Source organism: Lactuca virosa, chromosome 8 (assembly GCF_052849685.1).
Source record: "Lactuca virosa cultivar CGN04683 chromosome 8, Lactuca_virosa_CGN04683_v6, whole genome shotgun sequence".
Lineage (NCBI taxonomy): Eukaryota > Viridiplantae > Streptophyta > Magnoliopsida > Asterales > Asteraceae > Lactuca > Lactuca virosa.
Genome location: NC_136433.1, coordinates 386,090,212 through 386,103,687, shown reverse-complemented (window position 1 = coordinate 386,103,687; position 13,476 = coordinate 386,090,212).

Sequence of the window (13,476 nt, the reverse complement as noted above, 5' to 3'; positions counted from 1 at the left end):
CATACATATACACCTATGGGATCATCACATCTTTTTCGTAAACAATTTTTGTTTCAGAAAATATCGGATTTTCTGGGTTTTACAAACGATACAAAACATCCTTACATCAAACCTGCTTATGAACTCACCAACATTATATATGTTGACCGTTTTCAAAATAACTTGTGTTCTCAGGTAATCGTTAGAATGAAGAATTACCAAGCGTGTTTCTGAACGTCTTTTGTGTGATGTTAATCGATAAACAATTTGTGTTTTGGATTATGTAATGTAAACAATGTACTTGATGTGAACAATGACGGTTGTAATGTATTAATGCATGGTGATGTTTATGTTATGTTTCATGTATATTCATTGTGATGATATTTCAATTTAAGTCACACGAGCCCTCGGACGTTTCCGCCGTCTGGTTCGGGGGTGTGACACAATCAGCCATCGAATTAGAATACCATGGTCTGTTGGCTCATGCACATAGTCGTAAAGCCTCTACCCAAAACACACTATGTAGACATATGCAACAAACAAACATATAACCGGTCAATAGGAAAACAGGAAAATTTACAGATCACTATCGCATAGCAACATCCTATATACAAGGATACAGATCTAATAGATCACTACAACATAACAACATCCAATATACCAGGATACATATATACTAGGTCGGCATTGGTGCCTTCAACCCACAAGTATAGTGAGGAAAACTCACCTTACAGTCCGAAAAGATAGTTGGACAGATCATAGCTCCAACAGCTGACTCTACAGGTCACATATACACCAATAATGACCTAGTCTCAAACTACTGCTCAAAATATCCAAGATACCCCTAGGTCAAACTTGGTCAAAATCATGGTCAAAGCCAAAGTCAAGAAGTCAAAGATCGCATTTTGGATTACATACGCCCATCATACTCCCCTCTACGCCCAACTTAGAGGGTACCTTGCAAGGTTACGGGCTTGAACCCTGGTACGCGCAACGTACCTGCAGGTACGCCCATCGTACTAGAGCGGAACCCAAACTTTTCCATTAAGCTCTTGTTCCGTTAAGCCAAGGCACCAAACTTCAGATCCAGGTAAAGTGGGACGTCTTAATGGATAAAGTCTCTGACTTTATCCATTTACATGCATTCAAGAGGGTGAAAACTCAAACCCTTGGTCCAAAAGTCACCCAAAACTCTCAAAATCTTGCATGACTCAATGAGTGTGTCCAAGCTCTCATTTTTATGAATCTAGAAGCTTAAAACTACAAGAAACTACATTTGAAGAACCTAGAGTAGCTCATACTCCATTAGACCAAGCTATGGGACTAAAAATGCATAAAACTTCTAGACTAACAAGATCTAAGCAATTTATACATCAAGGTCCAAGCTTTATACCTCCAAATGAAGCTTGAGGGCAAGATACATCTGGATCCAAAAGTGCCTTAAGCTTCCAAGATGGTTTCCTTTCCTTCTCCTTCCTTCAAGAACACCACAAAGCACACTTTCAAGCTCAAAATGCATACACAAGGGAATTAGGGTTTGCTTGGGACGAAAATGGGGATAGAGGCTGATGAATGAAGGGGTCTCAATGAGATAATGATTCTTAAATAGGTTCCAAACCAAAAAAGTAGGGTTTGGGTCTTTGCCACGTACGCCCTTTGTACTTAATCAGATCCACGCTTTTTCATTTAAATGCCACTTGGGACCAATTTGCAAACATATTACATAATGAGGGTAAAAAATGTAAATTACTTGAATAATGAATGTTACAATTCTCCCACACTTGAATCAGACTTCATTCTTGAAGTCCGATGCTACGAATAACTCGAGGTAATGCTCTTGCATCTCTGCTTCGGGTTCCCAGGTCCATTCGGAACCCTTCCGATGCTACCACTGGACCTTGACTAAAGATACCACCTTGTTCCGCAATGCCTTCTTCTTCCTATCCAAAATTTCCACTGGCCTATTAACATAATTCAGACAGTCATCCACATGATTGTCATCCAAAGGAACAATCAATGAATCATCAACCGCATACTTCCAAATCTGAGAAACATGGAAGGTGTTGTGAATCTAACTGAGCTCCTCAAGCATATCCAACTGATAAGCTACCCTGCCAACCCTGGAAATCACTCGAAACGACCATATATATCCGGGCCCCAACTTTCCCCTCTTCCTGAAGCGTATTACACCCTTACAGAGTGATACCTTCAGTAAAACCATGTCGAAGACCTGGAAATCCAACTTCGATCGACGTCTATAAACATAACTCTTCTGCCGACTTTGTGGTGTCCGCAACCTCTCTCTGATATGCTAAATAAGCTCTATATTATGAAGAACTACTTCAGTCTTTCCCATGAACCTGTGACCGACCTCTCCCCAACATACTGGGCTACGACACTTCCTCCTATAAAGAAGCTCAAAAGGCGACACACCGATACTGAAGTGATAGTTGTTGTTGTAAGAAAACTCAACAAGGGGAAGGTAGGAGTCCTAACTCCCATTGAAATTTGTGACACAAGCCCTCAACATATCCTCAAGTGTCTGAACGGCCCGCTCGCTCTAGCCGTCAGTCTGCGGATGATTAGCAGTGCTAAAGTGCAACCTTGTACCTAGTTCCTCATGGAACCTCTGCCAAAAAATCGAGAAGTAAACTGAACATCTCGATCTGATACAATAGAAACAGGAACACCATGACGAGCGATGATCTCACACACATAAACATCGGCGAATTTCTCGCCCGAGAAGCTCTCACGAATAGCTAAAAAGTGGGCACTCTTTGTCAGACAATCCACTATAACCCAAATCGCATCAAATCCCTAAGCAATCCGAGGTAGCTTAGTAATGAAATCCATGGTGATCTGTTCCCATTTCCATATGGGAACCTCCAAAGGCGGAAGCATGCCATGTAGCCTTGATGCGTAATATTATAGCTATTACTTTTACCAACTATCTAGCTAACTATTACCACTTAAGGCAGTGGACCTATTTAGAAATAATATAGCACAAACAGTCGGGTATCAAACACAGAGAACAGAGTCAATCTACTAAAATAACTACTAAAATTAATCTAAAAGCAAACAATTTAAAAATTGTTTTTATCTGATTTTGCAAGTTCAGACTAACTTAAGCACTCAACTAAAATCGATTGTAATCAAGATATTAAAAACACTTTTGTTTAGTTTTGAATCCACCTTTTTCCTATGGTTAGCTCTTATTTATGGATTAATAAAGTTGGTTACCAATTTATATGTAATTAGCAATCTTAGTCCAATCTACTAATATTTTTACCAATTCATGTACTACTATGTAATGGTCATACACAAGCAAACACATACTTAGTTATTAATGATAATTGGGCTATGTAAGATATATCTAGATAATTATTTATGATCAAGACAATTAATCAAACACAATTATGATCAAAGTTATGTTATCCAACACAACTAAAGTTGTTAAGTTTATTACTTATCTAAGATGTGGTCAATCTTAGCCCTAGTAATTTAATCTTCACTAAACTACTAGGTAAGTAAGTTCATGCAATTTAATGGTCACTAAACTACACTTAAATTGAATTAAAGCAACAAAGATCAAAACTTTAACATGCTAGGTAATGATAATCAAACACATGCATAGAACCAACTTCATAAAATCCATAAAATAAGAGACTAACTCATAGTTTTAGGGTTTCATCTAACTAAAAGAAAGTGTACTAATTTAGCTACTAATATGTGAAAGTAAACACCCAAGTTCATAAGAAATTGACATGATGAAATTAATGCAAACCTAATGTAGTGTTTTAATCTTCAGATTCTTGATCTTCAAACAATCTCTCCTTCCAAAGGATGTTTTTTGCACTTTTCTGACCTCCAAACTCGGTTCTCTCTCCAGAATATGCCTAAGCCAACCTCCTCAAATCAAATGTGCAAAGGCTATTTATATTTTCCAAAAATCGCGTCTCACATCGTGAGAATTAGGGTCTCACGTCGTGAGATCAGTAGAATTCGTGTTCGGCAAGGAAACTGCATTCCGCATAGCTATCTTCTAGAAGAATCAATCTCACGTCGTGAGATTATACTTCTCACGTTGTGAGAACTGGGAATTACCATTTGGCACAAAAACGAAAGTTGTTTGAAATTTTGTCTAGTTTTCAGATCATTTTGAATCTCTTCAATCGGTATTACGAGTCATGAGATATGGTCAAAATAATGACGAGGGGTTAAGCTATCCATCAAATTCCTTTTTGTATCTTTTTCAGCTCCAGGCCTCCAAGTATCCAGAATTTGTCGATTTCATTCCTTTGCTTCGAGAATATCTACTTTTGGCTGCAAAATACAATTTAAACATTGTAAGTGTCAAATATCTTTGCAATTAACCAAATTATAGCTTAAAATGTATTAAAATACTGCATAGAAATTTGTATAAATATGACACTATCAAGCCTCTAATGCTAGACCTTGATCATCCGACAGGTTAAGCACCTCTCAACATACTAGACTATCTCCCTCTTCATACACGGCCACCAATAATCGAGTCTCAAATCCCGATACATATTGGTGGCTCCAGGGTGTATCGAAAACCGGGACTTTTGTGTCTCCTCTAACACAGTCTACCTTATTCCGCCAAAATCTGGCACCCAAACCCGACCACATCGGGTCAACAATCCACTACTGTCGGTAGAATACCTGTCGATCTCACCCATGGTTGGCTTCTGCTTCCAACTCTCCTTCTTGCTTCCAACTCTCCTTCAATGTCTGCTTGCTAATAAATGTTCAAGTCTAGACTGGAAAGACCAGTCAAGTCTTAGATAATGAGTTCAACAAATGATCAAGTCATGAAGTGAAGAATGATATTAAATGATCAAGGTAAAGCTAATAAATGAAGAACAAGAAGAATGTTTGAAAGAAGTTTGAAATAACTTAGTGAAAGGTCCAGTTAATGTGGTTTGGTCTAGGCTTTCAATGTAATAGTTCAGTATGAGTCTGTAATACATTTTGAGAGTTGTTTAGGTGTTTACTGTTGGAAAGTGTGTTTACGACCGTAAACAGAGTTTACGGCCGTAAACATGTTTACGGCCGTAAACCCAGTTTATGGTCGTAAACCCTGTTTGCGGTCCTGTCCAGTATAAATAGCGGAGGTATAGGTTTATGTGTTGTTGTTGATGCCATTGCGTTTACAGAGTGTTCCATCGAGTTGTACCTAACGTTTTTATGAATATAAACGTGTGCAAGCTCGATTTCTTTTCTTTCTTATTCTTCTATCTGTGATTGTTTGTTGCTTGATCATTGGTAAAGATCCTTTTCAGGACCTTACAATTGGTATCAGAGCATGTTTCCCGGTGTCAAAGCTTCATTCAATCGAGATTTGGGGTGCTTAAATTGATATTCTTGTTGTTCGAAGATTGGTTTTAGTGTTTTAGTGGTTAAAAGGAACTGAATCTACTGCAAAAACGTGTTTTTGAAGGCTTTCTAGGAGTTTACTGCCAACCGTAAACCCTTTTTACGGTTGTAAACTCAAGATCTTCAGCAACCGTAAACTGTGAATCTTCAAATAAAAAAACCGTAAACCAAGCTTCATTAACCGTAAATGCTTAAACCGTAAACTCATCAACCGTAAACGTAGTTTACGGTCGTAAACAGCTCAACCGTAAACCCAGTTTACGGTCGTAATCACTTAAACTGTAAACCAAGTTTACGGTCGTAAACTCTTCAACTGTAAACCCAGTTTACGGTCGTAATCATCATCAATCTTAATTTTTTTTTGTGTGACTTCAATCTGCTTTAATTTTAAATGGAATCTCAAAGTCAAAATCATTTTCACGAATTTGATACTGTCATGGGCACTACTACGCGTATTCCAAGATTAATGTCTGCAGATGGTTTTCCTGAGTGGAAGTACAGAATTGAAAAATACATTAAAATGAAGGATTTTAAAGTCTGGAGAAGCATTCTTAGAGGCCCTGTTAGAATGACTATGACAGTCGGAGGCCAAGTGATTGACAAGACTGTTGAAAACTACACTGATGAGGAGTTTGAGAAAGTTGAAGAGCAGGAAAGGGCTTTAGCCACTCTAACCATGGCATTATCTCCTGATATTGCTCAAGGGTTCCGAGAGTACACTTCAGCTAAAGATTTGTGGGAAGCCCTAATTGAGGTATATGATGGCAATGAAGATATGAAGGAGAGTCGCCAGGACATGTTGAGACAAAAGTTCAATATGTTCAACTACATTCCAGGAGAGACTCTTGAGGCTCAGCTGCAGCGGTTCACAACTCTCACCACTGACATGAACATATCTGGGATTTTCTTGAACAAGTCAGAGATTAACAAGAAGCTTCTAAATGCTCTTCTTAGATCATGGGACATGAATGTTGCTGTGATTAAGAAGACCAAGGATCTAAATCGCCTCACTCTTGCTGAAATCATGGCGATCATCAAAGCTTGTGATATTGATGACAAACAGAGAGAAATAAACCATGTGAACTCGTACTCTACTGCGAATCTTGGAATCTCATCCAACAATGCTCTCTCATCAATCATGACTTCCTCAGGCCAAGTGTTTGCTGCTCAACAACCTCAGATTCAAACCTTTGTTGCTGCATCATCCATTCCACAAAGTCAGCCATTTATCACTCCACAAGTTGTTCCCTCTCCAAATGTGCCTGTTGTAGCCTCTTCATCAAACACTAAAGACACTGATGAAAATCTGGCTCTAGCCACTGGGCTTGTTAACTGCTACAATGCCTTTGTAGCTGGAGAGCTTCCACCTCAGCTGTCATTTGCCGACCTGGATCAGATTCATCCTGAAGATGTGGAGGAGATGGACATTACCTGGCAGATTGCTATGGCTGTTTTCAGGGCCAAGTAGTTTGCTAAGAAGACAGGGAAGAGCAACTGGGGCATGAATGCTGACAAGAAGGTGGGTTTCAACAAGGGCATGCTGCGATGTTTCAACTGCCACAAGCCGGGTCATTTTGCTCATGAGTGTCCAAAGCCAGATCGCAGGATAAACAACAACAGGACAATGGTTGCAGTGGGAAATAATCGTGCAGGTGCTGCGGTAAATGGTGAAACTGCTATGGTTGCTCAGTCCTTTGACTGGGAGGACCAGATTCAGGCTTTGAATATCTCAGGGCCAGAAAATGCTCACCTAGCTCAGATTGATGATGCTTCCTTGAAGAATGATGCGGCTGATTCCGAAGCAGAAATGATGGAGCTGCAGTTTGCTCTAATGGTGTCTTCTACTTCCGAGCCCAGGAAAAATGAGGTAAATTTACCGTCTTGTTCTCAGGCTTGTAATGAATATGTTAAACTTCTTCATGATGAAATTCAATTATTACGTAGAGAAGTAGAGGACCTTAGATATGAGGGTTATCAGCTTAGGAAAGGACAGAAACCCCTTAAGGCCCAGTTAGAGACAAAAATAAAGGACTTTAAGAGAATTCAAACAGAATACAGTGAAAAGTTTGAGCTTTATGATTATGTTACAAGACAAAATGATTCGCTAATTACCGAGCTTGATACATTAAAAAGACAATTTGAAACTGCAAATTTTGATTTTAGAAAATTTGATGGATCAAGCGAGGTAGTTGCCAACATGATCGATCACTGCATGCAGTTCAAACGAAATCAGTCAAAGGGTTTAGGATTTGATAGTGTACCTCCTCCTTATAATCATACATATCAGTATCAACCCTTATCAAAGGATGAGATTGCCAATGAACCGTTTATGGTTTATGGCAAGCCATCTGGTTTCGTTTCAGGAGGATTTATTAATGTTGAAAGTACTGACATTTCTACTTCCCCTGCAGATCAACCATTAGATCAGGCAAAGCTTGCAGCTGGAGAATTTGTTTCTGTTTCTGTTTCTAATTCTGATATTTCTGTTTCAAATGAAAATGTTTGTGGTTCTGATGTTAAGACTGATAATGTTTCATGTGATGTTTCCACATCTGCTACTGTTGAACTTAATTTCTTTGATATGTTTGATGAATTGTTTGGTAATTCTGATGCTTGTGATTCTCATGAAAACCCATCAATTCCACAAGTCACACCATCTGAGGCACCCTCACTTATCTCACAACCTATTTCTCATGCATGTTCTTCTGAGAAGAGTAAGAGTGTCCGTCAAGAAAATAAATCTGAGAAATGTAGTACAAGTTCAAATAATAAACAGATCTGTTTTAATTGTGGTGTTGGTGGTCATATAGCCAGGAATTGTCAAAATAGGATCTTTGTGAACTATTTGTCACCAAGAGGAGAGAATGAATCTCGAGGAAGGTCTTTAATTAGAAAATCCTCAAGAACTCGTTCTCGAAATGATGATTGGAAAGATGATCGAAGCAGAAAAAGGGCTGTTTTTCAAAAGAATAAAAAGGTTTTTACTAACAAAGCTCAAAATAGTTTGCCAAAACCGAACAAGGCTTCGCCAAGATCGGTTTCGTCAAAAAGCAATTCTGGATCTTCAACCACTTCGGGTAGAACATCCAGAGGCTTTGTGCAAACTCATAAGAAACCTATTTCAAAACCACCTGAGAATGTTGTAAAACCTAAATATCATTGGATGCCCAAATCAATTTCCAATCCATCATCTCCATCCTCTGAAGTGATTAGAAACGAGGATCCTAATTTGAAATCTTTAAAAGATAAATCAGAGAAAGCGAAAATGAAACCCTGGACAGTGATGACCTGGGTTCCCAAATCTAAATGATCTCGCTCTTTTTGCAGGGACAGTTGCGGAGGAATGTCGTCCGTCCCTGGTACGTCGACAGCGGCTGCTCCCGGCATATGACTGGAGACATCTCCCAATTGAGCGACATTCAATCTTTTAATGGGGGTTATGTTTCCTTCGCGGGCGGAGATGGTGGCAAGATCACTCAAAGAGGAACTATTACAAATGGAGTGCTAAGCTTTGAGAATGTCAACTTTTCTCCTGAGTTAAAGCACAGCTTGTTGAGTGTTTCCCAAATTTGCGACAAAGGCTATTCTACCCATTTTACCGATAAAGAATGCATGATTCTCAAGCCAGGCATTGTCATCCCGGAAGAGTGGATTCTCGTTAAATCTAAGCGGGATGGGAATGCTTACATTATTGACATGAATAGCAACATCCCTGAACAAGTCACTTGCCTATTTTCAAAAGTCTCCGAACAAAATGCAATGCTGTGGCACCGACGACTTGGTCATGCTAACGCGAAAAACCTGAATCGCCTTGCTAAGAATGAGATGGTCCGAGGCTTACCTGTAAGAGACTTTATTACATTTGAGAAGTGTGTGTCCTATGCCCAAGGAAAGCATCATAGAAAACCAAACCTGCCCAAGCAAGTCAACTCAATCAGTCAGGTGCTCCAACTATTGCATATGGACTAATTTGGTCCGGTCAACGTCCTGAGCATCAACAGAAGCTCGTACTGTCTAGTTGTGATCGATGATTTCTCTCGTTTCAAGTGGGTCTTCTTCTTATCCAACAAAGCAGGGGTTGCTGATCTGATAAAGAAGTTCATTGTGATGATTGAGAAACAAACCAACAACCAGGTGAAGGCGCTTCGTACTGACAATGGAACTGAGTTCAAGAATGCGGTTCTTGACCATTTTTGCACAGAAAAGGGGATCATGCGTCAATACAGCTTTGCTCACATGCCTCAACAAAATGGCGTTGCTGAAAGGAGAAATAGAACTTTAAAAGACGCTGCAAGGACAATGCTTTGTGATTCAAAATTACCCGTTTTCTTTTGGGCCGAGGCGATTAACACTGCTTGCTACGTGCATAATCGTGTTTTAATCAATAAAGCACAGATGAAGACACCGTACGAGATTCTTTATGTACACAAGCCTTCAGTCAGCCATTTCCGTGTATTTGGCTGCCCTTGCATCCTTCTTCACTTGGAATCCAACCCTAAATTCAATGCCAAAGCCGATGATTGTTACTTTATAGGATATGCTGCGCGCACCGCGTATAGGGTTTACAACAAGAAGACTAAGCAGATTGTTGAATCCTATGACGTGCGCTGCTTGGAGGAGAATGAAACAGACGCTCGAGTGGGTCCTGACAGGTTATTTGATTACACATCACTTTTCAAATCCTTAAATGTGTCTTCAGATGGCTCAAATGGATCCTCTTCTGGTTCGAAGATTGTTTCTGAAGACGAAGACGAAGAAGTTGTTTACAGACCTCCAACGGTTGAGGGGGAGTCCTCTGATCCATCTGAGGGGGAGTCCTCTGCTCCACCTGAGGGGGAGTCATCTGACCAACCTGATAGTCCAGAGTCTAAAGTTCAAGATGGAACTCCTGATGCTGATGCTACACCTCTTACCCCTATTGAAAGAGAGTTGATGTCTAGAGATGCTTCCGCTGTCAATCCAACCTTTATGGAACTACTCTTTCCTGAAGAAATTGGTAATGAGTTTGTAGCAGATCCATCCAATGTGGATCAATCAGCAAATGATGGAGGTTTCAACATTCACACTCTTCCTGTTTCACTCAATGATATCAGCCAAGACATTCCTTCAAGAATTCAACGCGATCATCCGATCGATAACGTCATTGGCCAGCTGGGTGACGGAGTTAAAACCAGAAGTCAGAGTGGAGATGTCAATGCATGTCTCTATTCTTGCTTTATATCTCAAATAGAGCCCAAGAACGTTGACATGGCTTTGAATGAGCCCAGCTGGGTAGATGCGATGCATGAAGAGCTAAATCAGTTTGAAAAGCTCGGGGTTTGGAAGTTGGTTGAGTTACCGAAGGGCAAAAGGTCTCTTGACACGCGTTGGGTCTATCGTAACAAGCAAGACGATTCTGGCGTAATAGTACGCAATAAAGCAAGGTTGGTGGTTCGCGGGTTTCGACAAGTTGAGGGTCTTGACTATACTGAGGTTTATGCTCCCGTGGCTCGATTGGAGGCTATTCGTATTTTCCTCGCATATGCTTCCTACATGAACTTCACGGTCTACCAAATGGATGTCAAGACTGCATTCTTGTATGGCAAGGTGAAGGAAGAAATTTATGTTGATCAACCCCCTGGGTTCGTTAACTCCAAGTTTCCTAATCATGTCTACATGTTGGACAAGGCATTGTATGGGTTACATTAAGCTCCTCGAGCATGGTATGCGACTCTAACAAAGCATTTGCTCGAGCATGGATACTCTCGCGACACTATTGATCAAACTTTATTCATCAAGCATGTTGGTAATGATCAGATACTAGTCCAGATCTACGTTGACGACATTATCTTCGGGTCTACCTGTCCACAGCTTTGCACAGAGTTTGAAGGCGTGATGAAAAAGCGGTTTGAGACGAGTTCACTGGGTGAAATGACCATGTTTCTGGGGCTTCAGGTCAAACAAAATTCAACCGGAATCCTGCTACATCAAGCTAAGTATGTGGAGGATATTCTTGAGAAGTTCGGGTTTCAAGACGCAAAACCTGCATCGACACCAATGGCTGAAAGACCCCTGCTGAATCCAGATATTGATGGCGAATCCGTAGATCAGACACACTACAGATCGATGATCGGATCGTTGATGTATCTTACTGCAAGTCGTCCCGACATCATGTTTGCAGTTTGTCAATGTGCTCGCTATCAGGCTAATCCTAAACTCTCTCATCTTATTACTGTCAAAAGAATTTTTCGGTATATCAAAGGCAGCCCAAAATTGGGTCTTTGGTATCCGAAAAATTCTGAATTTGATTTATATGCTTTTGCTGACAGTAATTATGGAGGCTGTGAGCTTGACAGGAAATCAACATCAGGAGGGTGCCAATTCCTTGGCGATAGGCTGGTGTCGTGGCAGTGCAAGAAACAACATACCGTCTCTACCTCAATAGCAGAAGCGGAATACGTTGTTGCATCTGCCTGCTGTTCTGAAGTTATCTGGATCCAACATCAGCTGTTGGACTACGGTTTGAATTATATAGAAACACCAATTCACTGTGATAATGAGGCCGCAATTCAAATAACTAAAAATCTTGTCCAACACTCCAAGACCAAGCACATTGATATCAAAATTCACTTTATCAGAGATTGTTATGAGCGCTCACTCATTAGGCTAGAATAGGTTCCCACTGCCAATAATGTGGCGGATCTGTTCACCAAGCCTTTTAACAAAGCTCGATTCGATGTGCTTGTGGGATTTTTAAAAATGATTCGTTTTGAGGATTAAATTTTTGTTATTCATTAGCTTAGTTTAAATTTGCGCATTTTAGTGTTTTCATTCTCACCCATGCATAAATTTAGGGGGAGAAATAAACAAAAAATTGAAAAATTAAAAAAAATCCAAAACCATCTTGTTTCTGTTTTTTTTTTTCTCAGAAAACATTCAAAAAATCCAAAAACATTAAAAATTCAGAAAAATCAAAAATATTGTCGCTTTCAGTTTTGCTTGTTGACATAGTACTGGGAAGTGATATTATCAAGTGATAACAGGCAATTTGAGTCTGCGTAACGTACCCAAAGTTGAAGGGTCTATGCTTTGGGTTTGATGCGTTGGTAGGCACGAAAGATTCTAAATGGACATGACTAGGCAAAGATGAACTTAAGGAATTCATAGACTTGACAAATCTTGACCTAGTTAGATTCGTTTAGCCTGACAATACGACGCTTGGATAGGTTGAGCAGGGAGATATATATGGGAATCTAATGGTCACATTAAAGAACCTGTGCTTGGAACTGTGGATTAACTTTTCCTCGATGTGCGGATTCTGTCCTTAATTCCGGTATTGATGGGGTGACTGGTGAATTCCGATGAATAAGGTCTGTAGAAGGTTATATTCTTTCTTTCTATCTCTTAGTCATATGTTGCCTCCTCTGCGTGATCGAAAGATCCGACCTGGAATGTAGCATATACAACTCTATCTCTCTGCATCTTCTATCTATGCAATTCTTTCTATCTGTTAGCCATATACTGTCTCCTTTGTGTGACTCACAATCCGACCTGGTACACAGTATATGCACCATTCTACTTCTCAATCCCTCTAAAAACTTCAGTTAGTCATATGTTTCACCCTCTACGTGATTGGAAGAGATCCGACCTGGGTGTATAGCATATGCATTCTAAATCTATCTTCTCTCTCAATAATTGTCTGCTCACCCGATGTAAGGATATTCTGGAAGTCCTTGATTACTGGAGCATATTAGGAAGCGGGAACCATGTTCTAGTACAATTAAAAATTGAACACTTACAGATTGTCTATAGATCTCGCTGCTCAATTTAGGTGGAAAACAATATCTTTGGTCTTCGTCAGCTGAATGGTCCTTAAGATATAGTATCTAGGAACTTAGGATCACTTTGTCTTATAATTAATAGTATGTCCTAATTTTGTCACAATTTTTCGTGTTTAAGTGGACCACAATACCGGCGATCAACCAGACAAAGACGTGAAGATAGACGATACCGACAAGTGGAGTAAGGCTGTCTAACAACTTTGATCCCAGTGTCACAAGATAATTTTAAGTGAATTTTGAGATAAATTTTGTCAGTGTTTATTCTAATTTTATTTTTATT